Source organism: Callithrix jacchus, chromosome 6 (genome assembly GCF_049354715.1).
Source record: "Callithrix jacchus isolate 240 chromosome 6, calJac240_pri, whole genome shotgun sequence".
NCBI classification, from domain to species: domain Eukaryota; kingdom Metazoa; phylum Chordata; class Mammalia; order Primates; family Cebidae; genus Callithrix; species Callithrix jacchus.
The window spans coordinates 58,899,938-58,914,134 of record NC_133507.1 but is presented as its reverse complement, the minus strand read 5'-3'; the positions used below and the strand labels follow the sequence as shown (position 1 = coordinate 58,914,134).

Below are 14,197 nucleotides of genomic sequence, written 5' to 3'. Positions count from 1 at the left end.
CCACATGGGCTCTTAATTTAGAAAATATTTAGCAATTACATGTGGAATTGATACTTTACATAAAAGCAAAAATGGTGCCTGTTATGTATGTTACTAAAAATTTTGATGTCTTTTATTTTTTTGGCAACAGAGATTCATGACCCAAAGAAATGGCTCATTATTTTTCATTTTCTGTGAGATGAAAAGTTCTTAATTTAAAAGTGGATCTCCCCCTGGAATAAAGGTCCCATGGTGGAGTTTTCGTTTTAGTGGTCCTGAAGCCTTTGCCAGGCACCAGAGATACTGCTGTGTACTCATAAATTTTAATTACTGATGGCTGGAAGCCAAATCTAAATTTGATTTCAACTAAGTCTAAAATTTTGTGAACTTAATTTTGATGTCAAAATCAGATACCTTGGCAGCTTTTTAGGACATAATCCTTCCAGAACTTCTACTTTGACAATTGATTCTCCAAATATTTAACAGCATGTATAAACAACACTCAAGGAAAAGCTTTGGGACTCAGTTTGTGTGGATTTTCTTCTTTCCGTGAATGAAATATGTTGGTTTTCTGTCTTGCCAAGTCTACCCAATGCCAACAAAGCAAGAATTTCAGTATTTTTGCTGAAGGGTCACTTTGTGATAAGAGAAAAATTACATAAAAGTGTGTGCTACCAGTTGTGTAAAAGTATAGCACATATACTTACGTACAGTGCATAATTTTAGATAATGATAATACTGACTCATGTATCTATTGTACTGCACCTTTTATTATTATTTTAGGGTGTAATCCTTCTACTTATAAAACAATGTGTGCTGTAAAACAGTGTGCTGTATTATGCCAGCAGCAGCCTCACGTCTTGTGATTACCACATCTGTTGATTGCATCATTTTCTCTTGCATTTGACTTAATCTCATGTTGTTTAGTTCGTCACGGCTCCTAAATGTACAAAACTTATGGCTAATGTTGGCAGTAAGAGGCCGTATTGAGTGACTGACCTCGAAACAAAAGTGATTAAGAACCATTACTAAGGTAGAAAGTCAGTGACAGTTATTCCTCACCAGTCAGGCATGCCCTATTCCACCATAGCAGTGATTTTTTTTTTTTTTTCAGAACTAAAAAAGAACTTATTTATTGAGGGCAAGGGAATGCAAACAATACAAAAATTAACAGCTTGTCTGGTATTTAACTTTTCTTTCTCTGCTCATCAAATGGGAGTTAGATTTTATTTGTACACTTGCTAAGGGTCCTGATCTGCTCATAAAATTCTTATATGGGGGAAGCTGTGGGGCAGATTCCTTAAGTGACCCTTTGGGACAACTCTTATCAGGGCCGGGGGAATTGCTCATTTCTGCCTACTTCTTTTCCTTCTGCTTCATGTGTACTACAAAATAGTCATTGCATGCAATGGTGAGGCCCGCAATTAGGGAAAAGAAGCTCCGGAAGCCCATTTTGCCGTCTCTGCACTGGTCCAGGTCCTTCATTATTTTGTCCATGGCCAGAGGGTCTTTTTGATTTTCCGAAAATCCAGGGAACTCCTTTTCCATGAGTACTCTCAGGTCCTCCTTTGTTAAGTAGCCTTTATCCCCAGCAAATTTGTGAAATGTAAACATCATGGTTTCCATGGCATGTTCCATTTGAGATGGCATTTTGATGTGGTCTGTTGAAGCCTTGGCCAAGGCACGGCGGATGCTGGGCTGTCTAGACGCGGGGCGGCGAAGCGAGCACCCATAGCAGTGATCTTGAAGAACAAGAACAGAGTGATGGAAGCTGGTAAGGGATTGGCTTTATTGAAAATAATGAGACTCACAAAAATTCAAGAAGGGTCTATATCACATATGGAGAAACTTCTAATGACCTGGATTAATGGCCAATCACAGAAGCACATTCTTCTCAGTACCATGATGATCACAGCCGAGGCAAAAGGTTTGTTTGCAATGTAAAAGAAAGGCCAGACCTGACTACACTGTTGCATTTACTGTTAGCTCTGGATGATGTAAACAATTCAAGACTTGTTGTTCATTACATAATGCAAAAGCGAGCACTGAGTCTGTGAGTGCTTCAGACTGATGTGAAAGCAGCTGAAGAATTTTTGGAAACTCTAGATAAGCTGATTATGGAGGAAAATTACTTGTCAGAGCGAATTTTCAATATGGATGAAACCTCCCTATTCTAGAAATAGGTTTCTGAATGAACTTACACATATGGAGGCCGAGTCAATGTCAGGTTTCAAGGCTTTTAAGAATAGGATAACAGTATTGGTTGGGGGGAATATTGCAGGCTACAAAGTAAAACCCTTTGTGATCTGGCACTGTGAGAACCACAGGGCCTTCAAGAATATCAATAAGCACACACAGGCCAGGTTCAGTGACTCATGTTTGTAACCCTAGCCCTTTGGGAGGCTAAGGAGGGTGGATCCCTTCAGGCCAAGAACTTCAAGACAGCCTGGGCAACACAGTGAGACTTCATCTCTACACAAAATTTAAAAGACAAAAAGAGCCAGGTGTGGTGGCACATGCCTGCGGTCCTAGCTACTCAGGAGGCTGAGGCAGGAGGATTGCTTAAGCCCAGGATTTTGAGGTTGTAGGAAGCAATGATCTTGCCACTGCACTCCAGCCTGGTTGATAGCGTAAGACCCTGGCTCAAAAAAAGGGAGAGGGTACACAGTGCCAGTGTACTATAGGAGCAATAAGAAGTCATGGTTGACTCAACTCCTCTTCCAGGATGCCCTCCTGAATTACCATGCCAGTGAAATGAAATACCATTTGGAGAATACCTTCCAAGATTTTGCTCATCGTTGATAATGCTTCCACACAGTCTTCTTTTACTGACGATCTTCATCCAAACATTGAAGTGGTATTTCTCCTTCCAAATATCACCTCTGATCCAACAAATGGATCAAGGAGTTATAGCAGCTTTTAAGGTCTACTGCCTGAAGAGGACCTTTGTTCAGGCTATTGCTGCAACTGAGGAAGACACTGAGAAAACACTGATGCAATTCTGGAAGGATTACAGCATCTATGACTGCGTCAGGAACCTTGCCTGGGCATGGGGTAATGTCACCAAAGGATCCATGAATGTCAGCTAGAAGATGACACTCAAGAGGTTCATTCATGACTTTAAAGAATTTGCCAGGGTTGCAAAAAGTTTGATACCATGGATCCCAACACCAATAGGTTTTCAGTAATTCAGAGAAATGTTCATGGTTCATTATCTGTTTATCAACAAACCTATAATGAAAACAAGAAACAAACCAAGCAAACCACTATGGACAGAGTTCTGAAGAGAGTGACACACCTCCTCAAGAAGAGCCTCAGGCCGGTCCTTTAGGAGGTGTTTCAGAAAGCATTGTTATCATAGGAGATGACAGATCTGTACATGTTCTTGCCCCTGAAGACCTCCCAGTGGGACAAGATGTGGAGATAGAAGACGGTGATATTGATGATCCTGACCCCGGGTAGGCCTATGGATATATTTGTGTCTTAGTTTTTAACTAAAAAAAGTTTTAAAAGTAAAAAAAAAAAAAAAAATTAATAGAAAAAAGCTTATAGAATAAAAATATAATGTTTTTGTACACCTGCACAATGTTCGAGGTCAGTCACTCAATATGGCCTCTTACTGCCAACATTAGCCATAGGTTTTGTTCATCTTTGTGTTTTGAGCTAAGTGTTATGAGTCAAAACATTTAGAGAATTTATGAGGTTAAAACGTTACAGTAAGCTAAGATTAATTTACTATTGAAGAAAAAAAAGTTTTTAATAAATTTAGTGTAGTCTAAGTGTACAGTGTTTATAAACTCTGGCAATGTATAGTAATGTCCTTCACATTCACTCACCATTCAGTCACTCACTCACCCAGTGCAACCTCGGGTCCTGCAGGCTTCATTCATGGCAAGTGCCCTATACAGATGTACCAGTTTTCATCTTTCATATCATATTTTTACTGTACCTTTTCTGTGTTTAGATACATATATACCATTGTGTTGTAATTGCCTATTGTATTCAGTACAATAATACAATGTACAGGTTTGTAGCCCAGGAGCAAAGGCTAGACAGCATTAGCCTAGGTATACAGTAGGCTGTACTGCCTAGGTTTGTGTAAGTACTCTATGAAGTTTACACAATAACAAAGTCACCTAACCACACATTTCTCAGAACATTACCTCCATCGTGAAGTGACATATGCCTGTATATAGGTGATACGGGAAGTTACTTTCCAGGACAAAAGTCTTGTTACAGTTCGTGTCTCAACACAGAACCAAAAGAGATAGGAAAGTCAATGTTTCCTATGAGTAAAGGGACAAAGATTTTTTAAATAAGGGATTTCTTTCTCAAAAGTTCTATCTTAACATTTCTCCTTATAGTACAAGGCTACCCACACCTAAGGTGACTGGAAGAAATGAAAGTGCTCCTTCATATTTTGGTTTTACATCCCGTGAAATTTCTCATATCCCCACCCACCCTCATACCCCCACATTAACGTATTTCTTTTTAAGCTACCTATAATGAGGGAACCAGACTGGGAACCCACCAAATGCTCCTCTCCTCAAACCAGCTGAGGCTACTTTCTTCTAACTTTTTTCAGACATTTTTCTGCCCATTACCAGAAGTAGTATACTATATATGATTGGCTGATTTTTTTTTTTTTTTTTTTTTTTTTTTGCCTCAGTTCTCTCTGAATCCACAAAATTCAGTTACCTGAAAGATCTTCGTCTTTGTATTTTCCTCCAGGGACAGGGCATGGAACTGAGCTAAGAAAAATCTGGCTGAAATTGGAGAAGAGAAAGTGGTCTGCTGCAGAGAAACCTAAGAGGGGAGAGTAGGAGGGGAGTGCTACTTAGACACCAAATTTAGATTTGCCTGGACCGTGGCTCATAGTATTTACAGTGGCTTCTCTTCCTCAGGCCCTCTAGGGTGCTGCGGGGAGAAACGGTTGGTCACAATGCTCTGTACACTCATGGTCTCTGATTTTGGCTTTGCAGAGGGATCTTAGAGTCAATTACCTTGAGAGAATATGTCTCAGTATTCAGAGGCCACAGACTCTTGCTAAAATGGCCTAGAGAAGAAAAAGGTCATGATAACAGATTTGCGCTCGGCATTTAAAAGTGAACATTTTCAAAGTGGGCTTTTGGATATTTGATTACTTCTCTCTCCCAACTTGGAGCTTTATTTTTTTCCAGTTGCCTCCGGTGTAGGTAGTTTTTTTCTTCAGGAAAATCTATTGACATAATTATTAATTTAGGTTTTTGATTGCTCTCCTTTGAGCATCAGCAGATTCCTGTGGACTTAAGAGATTGTACAGTATCAATATGTGCCTGCGATTTCAGACCTTCACAAAGGCTCATCTCATTTCCAGGAGGCCTTAAACTCTCGGGTATCTGTATTAAGGGTACACAGACCGTCTAGTATTTCTCATGATCGTACCAAATGAGTTCAAACTACTTTCTCTGAGATCAAAAATTTTTAAATCAAAGAGATGTCAGGGTTGTAAACCATAACTTTTCCCATTTCAGTGGACAAAAGAGATTTTCTTTGAATATGCGAGGTTAATGACAAAGACGTTAGTGACAGCAAAGGGTGGCTAACACAGTCATCAGCTGGCAGGCTTAGTGTGGAAAGGGAGGGTGCAGCAGAGCAGGACAAAGATTGTTTTTCTTTTCTGGCAAATTCTCTGACAGATTTTCAGTCCTGCAATCATAGAACTTTAGAATTAAAAAGGACCTATTCCAATCCTCTTGTTTCAGAGGTGAGGAACTAACTAAAGCCCAGAGCCTGTGATTGGCCCAAGGCCCCTACGTTTCCTGGTTAACTTTCTTAATGTCTCTTCCCCCATACTTCTGCCAAAAGAATAATGGATATACAGAATGCACCAATATTATGTATTGAACTTATTAAAAACACATTAAGCTTGATAGTAGAAATCTAGAACCAGCTGTAAATGTTTTACTTCCAGAAGTTCAACCATTTTGCAATAAACATGCAGTCCCTTATCAACTCAAGGCAGTATATTCAGTTATTAAACATGGATTCCACACCAAGCATCCCTTACACATTTATTCAATCTCCACAATAATCCTGTTGAAGTAGATTTTTAAATTCCCACCTACAGATGTGGTAAGTGAGGTATGAAGAGGTTGAATCATTTGCCCAAAATCCCATACTCGGTGCTGGGATTCCAGCCAGACCTACCCGAGCCAAAGCCTGCACCATAACCGTATCACTAAAATTGTTGTTATATGTGCCATTCTGTTGATGGAGGTGCTTTTTGAGGATGTTTCAGGTGTGGCATGGTAGAAATGTCCCTAAAAAGCTTCTTCTTATGGTGAAGTTGGTGGTAAAGGGTCAGCCTGGCAAATTAATGAGGCTTCCCTTCAAAGACAGGATTCAAGTCAAAATTTCCCCCTAATAAACCCATTCCCTACACCCTGGGTGAAGAGGAAAGAGAACCAAAGATTTGCAGAATTTGAGGGTAAGAAGAAAGATTAGAAAGCCTCCTCAAATCCCTCAATAAACCCATGAGAAAACTGGAGCTCAGAGAAATTAAAAGTCTTGCCACCATTTCTAGATTAAAATAAAATGAATGAATGGATTGGCAGGCGAAGAGAAAAGAAGGCAGTTCGCATTTAGTGAGCGCTTACTGTGTACCAGGCCCTGTCCCTGGGTGCTGTGTGAATTTCCTTTCCTTTCATCTGTCTCCCTCACTTACCATAAGGTTCCTGAGGGCAGGGCCAGGATCATGTCCATTCTGTTTAGTGATGTATCCTTGGTGCCTATCACATGGCCATGGTAGATGCTCAATAAATATTTCTGATTGTTGGAATACATTAATGAATGAATTACTCACCAACTCTAAGGAGAGTCTTACCATTTCTTTTTTTTTTTTTTTTTTTTTAAGATGGAGTTCGCTCTTGTTACCCAGGCTGGAGTGCAATGGCGCAATCTCGGCTCACCGCAACCTCCGCCTCCTGGGTTCAGGCAATTCTCCTGCCTCAGCCTCCCCAGTAGCTGGGATTACAGGCACGCACCACCATGCCCAGCTAATTTTTTGTATTTTTAGTTGAGACGGGGTTTCACCATGTTGACCAGGATGGTCTCGATCTCTCGACCTCGTGATCCACCCATCTCAGCCTCCCAAAGTGCTGGGATTACAGGCTTGAGCCACTGCATCTGGTCGAGTCTTACCATTTCTTATCTCTCTCTCTCTCTCTCTCTCTCCCTCTCTCTCTCTCTCTCTCTCTCTCTCTCTCTATACACATACACACACACACACACATCCATATCCATATATATATATGTAGTGAGAAAGAGAGACATCTATAGACAGAGAGACAGAGAGACTGTATCTAGATAGATGGATACATAGATACATGGATCTATAGATAAATCTGTTTACATATCTTTCTATAGATAGATATATCTGTCTATAGTGAGATGGGGAGAGAGAGAAAGACAGAGCCAGCCTTGCTTTGTCACCCAAGCTGGAGTGTAGTGCCATGATCAAAAATCATTGCAACCTCAAACTCCTGGACTCAAGCGATCTTCCCACCTCAGCATCCCAAGTGACTAGGACTGCAGGAGCTTGCCACCACATTTGGCTAATTTTTTAAAAATTATTTTTTGTAAAGACAAGGTCTCACTATGTTGCCCAGGCCGGTCTTGAACTCCTGGGCTCACGTGATCCTCCCACCTTGGCTTTCCAAAGTGCTGGGGTTACAGGCATAAGCTACCATGCCCAGCCCCATCTCCATTTTATAAATAAGAAAACCAAGGTGCAGTGACTCAAAATAACTTCTCTAGGTTCACAGAGTTTACCTAAGTCAGTTGACTGCAAGGTACGTAGCCTGTTGTACACATCCACACAGAAAAGCTACATCGCCAAGCTTATAAGCAGATCTGAATATCAGCTAACATTGGCTCTCTCCTGCCTCTTAGCAAGAGCTGGAGAACAAAGACCCAAGGGAGGTCTGTTAGTCCCTAAGATGTTTTTATTATCACAGCACATACTGGGATCTACTTATAGTATGCTGTGAGATATCATAAGTAATTAAAAGAGGACTGCACCTCTTAAAATAAGTGAGCTCTATGCACTTGAACATGATGCAGCCTTGGCCTTCCACTGTTTTGTTTCCAGCTCTCTCTGATGTGCACCTTGGTAGTCATGAGTCAGGAGCATCTGTAAGATTTTCCTATATCACGAAACATCCGAACATTTTTCCCAGAAAATCTATGTTATTTCTTGGAGTTCACTGATACTGTACATTCCGATATTCATAAAGACACTGTCACCCACTGTTAGTGGTGTCAGCCCAGCATTTTTTCTCTTCCATTTAGATCATGTTACCTTTCATCCTTTGGAAAATTACACCCTAACATCCACACCATGGTTCTAATGGGGCTGTCAGGCATATTACACTGAACCCTGACCAGAACTTTGGGTATGTGACCCAAGCTCATCTAGCCAAATCCGTTATCTCCCTGACCACTGTAATTGGTCCAGAGCAGGACAAATGTTTCCAGTTAGGCCTCTCTTAGATTTTATATATGGCTTTCTCTTATCCTCCATCCCATCCTCCTGCCCTTTCATTTCTAACACCGCCACCATGGCCAAGTAGAGGAAGGCAGTGTGAAGTTAAACCAAAAGTATGGTCAGTGCACGGCGAAGCGGGGGAGAGGGGAGCGGAGATGAGAGATGAGAAGAGGAGACACGCTAGGATTACAAGGCACAGAGGATAAAGAAGATGCAGATTACATGATTTTAGTCCCTGGAATACCTGAAGCCAGCTCTTCTAGGAAGCCAGTGTTTCCTGTGTTGGGTAAACAAATTTGCAATAGCTTCTGTCATTTGTAACTAACAGACATCTACAAATTTTTTAATAGCAAATAGGAATTTTACCATAGGTTTCAAGGGAGAGAGCAACATGATGGCTAACTTTTGCTGCAAATTCATTTTCTGAGGCTGGCAAGGGCCTGAACATCCCACCCAGTAGCAGATGTGTTGAGGCAAACTGTGCCACAAGCTCAGACTTACCCTTCATGTGCAAATCCCAATCCCATCTGCATTTGAGTCCACCTCCTCCTTGCAGCCTTTCCTACCTCACTTTTCTCTTGTTGTTCCATCTGCCCAGTGAGTACACGCTCTTTCCCGGTATTCACACAGCCTAATTGCTGTCACTTTCCTCTCTACTCTCCTGAAGGCAGCCACTACCAGGTACAGGAGGTAATTGTTAAATCCTCATTGGCTGCTCTTGACCCAGCTGAATTTGTGGTGTGAAGAGGACCTAAGGACAGGGCTGTGCCCCAGGCTCCTGAGGAGCAGGAGAGGGACACGGAATAGACATGGGCTCTGGAGCCCGATGATCACATCTGGCTCACTCTGTTACTCATGCTGGAGTGCAGCGGCATGAATATGGCTCACTGCAGCCTTGAACCCCCAGGCTCAAGCATTCCTCCCACTTCAGCTTCCTAAGTAGCTGCAGGTACGTGCACCACCATGACTAGCTAATTTTTGTATTTTTTGTAGAGATGGGTCTTGCCATGTTGCCCAGGCTGCTCTTGAACTCCTGGGCTCAAGCAGTCCCCCTGCCTTGGCCTCCGAAAGTGCTAGGATTACAGGTGTGAGCCACCATGCCTGGCCTCTGAGTGCTTTAAGGAATCCACTCTCCCAAATGAGGTTGCATCTTAGTGAGGACCTTTTACAGTGAAAATACCTGAAACCATGTGTTTCCAACATTTTCACCTTTTATCGTTCTCTCTCTTGTGGATGCTATTTTTTCAAATGTATGTCTTCTTCCAAGGATAGGATTTGTTTAATAAAATTAACTTTCCCACTTGATGAATTATATGGTTGCCGTTAGGGTTTAACCCAAGAGCATGATACAATCAGTGTTACCACACAGAGTAAGTGAATTTCTGGCCCAAAGGGGAAAAACAATGAAGTTCTAATTAGGCTGTTTGTGATTCTGGCTGGATTTGTTGTAATACTGCAAATAGTTCAAGAAGTCCCATCACAACCTTTCTGAGGGGCATCGCTACCCAAACTCCCCCAAAAAGCTGTCACTTCAGGTAGAGACCCTGGAGAGGACTGGCCCGGGAGCCCCTTACCTGGTAGGTGGCCCCTCTGTTGACGATTACCATTTCCAGCCCCTCTGCTTTCTCCTCACCAGAGCTGGCTTTTACCTGAGTTCATCTGGGCCTCAGAATACAACGTAAATCATGCAGAACGATGTTTCTAACTGTTCCACATACCAACGCATTACCACACATTCATAATTGGACTTGATTTGGCCGTGCAATTCCTTTATTCTGACTAGGTGTTTTCTCCCACCCATAAGGTTTGTAGGGGGAAGAATAACTCACTTAAATAGGCATCTCTTCCTCTCTTCTCTTTCCATCCTCCACCCCCCAACCACCACTACCCTACAAACCTCCCTTTGCTCCCCTAGGGCCTAGAGAAGGCCCTTCAAGGGGACAAGAAATGATGCATTTTGTGGAAAGCAACCTCCAAGCTTAATTAGGTGAAAGAAGCCATTGTTCTTAAGGAGTCACTAGCCTCAGGCCTGGAAAATCAGCTTAGATTCCTTTAGAAAAGAGTCTCTGAGCAGCCTAGCCCCTTCTAAATAAGTGTACTATCAGGCCGGGCGCGGTGGCTCACGCCTGTAATCTCAGCACTTTGGGAGGCCGAGGAGGGTGGATCACGAGGTCAACAGATCGAGACCATCCTGGTCAACATGGTGAAACCCCGTCTCTACTAAAAAATTACAAAAAATTAGCTGGGCATGGTGGCGTGTGCCTGTAATCCCAGCTACTCAGGAGGCTGAGGCAGGAGAATTGCCTGAACCCAGGGGGCAGAGGTTGCGGTGAGCCGAGATCGCGCCATTGCACTCCAGCCTGGGTAACAAGAGCGAAACTCCGTCTCAAAAAAATAAAAAAATAAAAATAAATAAATAAATAAATAAGTGTACTATCTTCACCTCTTCTTGACCCTCATGAAGCTGGTTTTCTGTCTATACATTTTCTGCTTAGGCAGGAAAATATGGCTGAGCTGGGGAATCTCCATTTCAGGAGTGTAGCGCTGGAATTCTGGGCTGTCCGACACTGACCTTGCCTTACTCTCAGCATCCCTGTCTTCCTTGGGAAATCTCACTGTCTAGGTAGGAAGTAGGCTCCATGTTGTCTCTGTATCACTACAGAGCCACCATGGAACAAACCCTTAAAAGAGACCCTGCCTTGAGAGCAGCCTGACCAACATGGTGAAACCTCATCTCTACTAAAATACAAAAAAAATTAGCCGGGCACAGTGGCGTGCCTATAATCCTAGCTACTTAGGAGGCTGAGGCAAGAGAATCACTTGGGCCCCAGAGGCAGAGGTTGCAGTGAGCCAAGATTGTGCCACTGCACTCTGTCTTGGGTGACAAAGTGAGACTCCATCTCAAGAAAAAAAAAAAGAGGCACTGCCAAGCTGGTACTCCTCCCAGACTCTTCAGCCAGCCAAGCAAGAAAATGGGGAGGCTGGAGAACAACAGCTGCTAGGCCTGTTTCTATTGTCCTGCCCTCCAGAGTACCCCTGAATCCTGCCTATTGTCCTCGCTGGGTTCTCTACCCTCCCATCAATTCTATGAGTCCCTGACTTCCTTCCAATGAATTCCCTTTTTGCATAAGATGGTCTCAATTGTTCCCACCTTGTCTAGTAGTTAGGGAAAAAAAGAAAAAGACGTCTCAGTTTCTGATGACTGCATTTATGAACTCTAACTGATTGTGGTTTTAACCTCCAGGTGAATGAATCTTCTGGCCAAGTAGATATAATAATATCTATTTTTAGTGCCTCTCTTGCCAACATTCCTGGCTCTATGTTCTGCTGTTTATTGCTCACGTAACTAAAAAGCTTCACATTTTAATACAGTGAATTGGAATAAGATGGCTAGAGACAGATCAGGACAATATCAGAGTAGGCAACAAACAATTCTAAAAGGGTCTAGTTGTGCAACCTGTTTCTCAATGTAGCACCTAAACATCATAATTATAGCATTTGGGAACAGGTAAAATGATTGATTTTGCAGAAAATATCTGTTGTTTAATTACAGGATCATATGGGTCTTTTGGCAACCAACAGATGCCAAAACAGTCTTAAGTACCATCTTGAGAAACTTGTGATTTGCTTAGTGTGCTTTTAATTTAAAGCATATGGTTTCACATTCAACTGCAGTGTCCAAAATGAAGACATTAGCAATGAATCACTCTATTGGAGAAAACGCAGTGCTCCCGGACCAGGTCTTTTGGTCTGTGTACTCAAATGGTTCTGTTTAGAGGCATAAACACAAAGCAGCTCTGCTTGCTTCAGCCGGCTGTTCCTGGGATTTGTGAGACATCAAAGGGCCTCACGAACAAATTCCCCTGCAATGCACAATGCTTGGCACCGTGGCCTGCCTCCATCTGAATAAACAGAGTACAGTTTGGTCACTGGAAACTAGGATTAGAATGATCAGAAGGCCGAAAAGATCATTTATTTTGTGGCAACTTTTCTTTTTTTAATCTCTCAGCCTTCCAGTTTAGTCTGACACTTCATGGCCCTTGGGGAATCCAACTATCCTGTGTGGAAATTCAGAACTGCAGCCTTTATACTAAGAACCATGCTCTGGCTACGGGCCACAGACCTGAGTCCATTGAGACCACATGTGGTCTACCTGCTGGTGAGGGATGTAAGTAAGGCATAGAGTGTAGCTGTAAGGATGTGGGCTCTGGAGGTCCATGGCCCAAATTTGTATCAACAAGCCATTTCCTAGTTATGTGAACTTGGGTAAAGAGGTCCTGGGCTTCAGTTTCAGAATCTGTACAATGATAGTAACAGTAAAAATGTTTCAGAGTTGTTATGGGAATTAAATGCAATTACCCATGTCCAGAGCTAAGTTAAGAATCTAGCATCTAGTAAGCTATAATATAGTTAACTGTTACTGTAATTATTATTATAATCATTATTAGAAATAGGTCCTGCCCCTTTGCCTCAAGTCCTTTCATGCTTCTGCTTAAACTCAGTGCACATTTAATGAAGTACCTACTGCGGGCCCTGTGTGTTACATGCTTTGACATACTTCTCAGAGTGCTGTATGGCTTGAAAAATAGCATTCGTATTTCTTTGTTCATTTTCTTCGGTGTTTCCACCCATCCTGTATTCATTTCACCCTACAGGACATTCTCCCTCACTCCTCATTGAGTTCTTAGTCATTCTCTATCTCTGCACCACCCAGTAGTAAGGACTACATCAAGCTACAGCATAGAATTCTGTTAGTACTGGTAGCACCATTTGACTATATTCCCCGCAGTTACATCAAAGGAGAGGCATCTCAGGTTTATCCAATCTGTTTTATTTTCCAAAGAGAGCTCTGAGTAGAAAATACAGTACTCCCAAAGATTTGTTGTAGCTCTTTATATGTTAGGCACAGTAACCTGTTGTCAAATAGAGCTGTTACAAGTATTTTTACCACTTACTCATTGCTTTTTAATTTTGTTTCAGTTCTGTTTGTTACCACTTGTTTTTACTGTTAAAAGTGTTTTTTCACCTGTAATCCCAGCACTTTGGGAGGCTGAGGCAAGTGGATCATTGGAGGTCAGGAATACACAAGTAGCCTGGCCTACTTGGTGAAAACCTGTCTCTGATAAGAATACAAAAAGCAGCCAGGCGTGGTGGCAGGCCCCTGTAATCCCAGCTACTTGGGAGGCTGAGGCAGAAGAATTGCTTGAACCTGGGAGACAGAGGTTGCAGTGAGCCAAGATCGTGCCACTGGATGCCACCTGGGCAACAGAGTGAAACTCCATCTCAGAAGAAAAATAAAAGGGTATTTTTTCTCATTTTGATGTACTCAGCTTAGTATTTTAGAGTGCTTGCCCTTAGCCTCATGCTTACAGAAATCTTTTCTACCCTGTGATCATATATTCACTCATATTTGCTTTCATCATTTTTCAAATTTTTTAATATTTAGATTTAATACAAATATTCTTAAGATATTTATCTTTAAACTAGGAATTTTCTAGCAAAAAATTAACTTCATAAGTCAGCCATGATTGTTGATTATTTTCCCTTCCTGGAGATCTTGACCTGCTTTTATGGCAGTGATGGCTCTTGGAAGTCACTAATGAAAGAATGCAAAAATGGTCCACTGGATGTAAGCAATAGACAGCTCTGAAGATAAGCCCTTCCTTTTTTCATTTCGTTTTGATTAAAAAA

At 41.9% G+C, this 14,197-nt stretch overlaps 1 protein-coding gene and 1 pseudogene across 6 annotated transcripts in view; one reads left to right on the top strand and one right to left on the bottom strand.

Annotated features, from left to right (window-relative positions):
* MYO3B (myosin IIIB) overlaps nucleotides 1-14,197 on the top strand; it is a 503,216-nt gene that overhangs the window by 446,309 nt on the left and 42,710 nt on the right. The gene's annotated exons all lie outside the window — the stretch shown is intronic.
* On the bottom strand, nucleotides 1,083-1,671 carry LOC100894948 (protein S100-A10 pseudogene; annotated as a pseudogene). The gene has a single exon (XR_013519323.1). The product of XR_013519323.1 is annotated as a protein S100-A10 pseudogene (transcript).